The following is a 1,218-nucleotide window of genomic DNA, read 5'->3' as shown; positions in this document are numbered from 1 at the left end:
TATAGGTTACGTTACGGCGCAATATAGGTTACGTTAAGGCGCAATATAGGTTACGTTAAGGCGCAATATAGGTTACGTTAAGGCGCAATATAGGTTACGTTAAGGCGCAATATAGGTTACGTTAAGGCGCAATATAGGTTACATTAAGGCGCAATACAGGTTAGGTTAAGGCGCAATACAGGTTAGGTTAAGGCGCAATACAGGTTAGGTTAAGGCGCAATACAGGTTAGGTTAAGGCGCAATACAGGTTAGGTTAAGGCGCAATACAGGTTAGGTTAAGGCGCAATACAGGTTAGGTTAAGGCGCAATACAGGTTAGGTTAAGGCGCAATACAGGTTAGGTTAAGGCGCAATACAGGTTAGGTTAAGGCGCAATACAGGTTAGGTTAAGGCGCAATACAGGTTAGGTTAAGGCGCAATACAGGTTAGGTTAAGGCGCAATACAGGTTAGGTTAAGGCGCAATACAGGTTAGGTTAAGGCGCAATACAGGTTAGGTTAAGGCGCAATACAGGTTAGGTTAAGGCGCAATACAGGTTAGGTTAAGGCGCAATACAGGTTAGGTTAAGGCGCAATACAGGTTAGGTTAAGGCGCAATACAGGTTAGGTTAAGGCGCAATACAGGTTAGGTTAAGGCGCAATACAGGTTAGGTTAAGGCGCAATACAGGTTAGGTTAAGGCGCAATACAGGTTAGGTTAAGGCGCAATACAGGTTAGGTTAAGGCGCAATACAGGTTAGGTTAAGGCGCAATACAGGTTAGGTTAAGGCGCAATACAGGTTAGGTTAAGGCGCAATACAGGTTAGGTTAAGGTACGACATAGGTTAGGTTAAGGTACGACATAGGTTAGGTTAAGGTACGACATAGGTTAGGTTAAGGTACGACATAGGTTAGGTTAAGGTACGACATAGGTTAGGTTAAGGTACGACATAGGTTAGGTTAAGGTACGACATAGGTTAGGTTAAGGTACGACATAGGTTAGGTTAAGGTACGACATAGGTTAGGTTAAGGTACGACATAGGTTAGGTTAAGGTACGACATAGGTTAGGTTAAGGTACGACATAGGTTAGGTTAAGGTACGACATAGGTTAGGTTAAGGTACGACATAGGTTAGGTTAAGGTACGACATAGGTTAGGTTAAGGTACGACATAGGTTAGGTTAAGGTACGACATAGGTTAGGTTAAGGTACGACATAGGTTAGGTTAAGGTACGACATAGGTT

Source organism: Schistocerca serialis, unplaced genomic scaffold, assembly GCF_023864345.2.
Source record: "Schistocerca serialis cubense isolate TAMUIC-IGC-003099 unplaced genomic scaffold, iqSchSeri2.2 HiC_scaffold_1196, whole genome shotgun sequence".
Taxonomy (NCBI): domain Eukaryota; kingdom Metazoa; phylum Arthropoda; class Insecta; order Orthoptera; family Acrididae; genus Schistocerca; species Schistocerca serialis.
Note: the sequence above shows the minus strand (reverse complement) of the source record.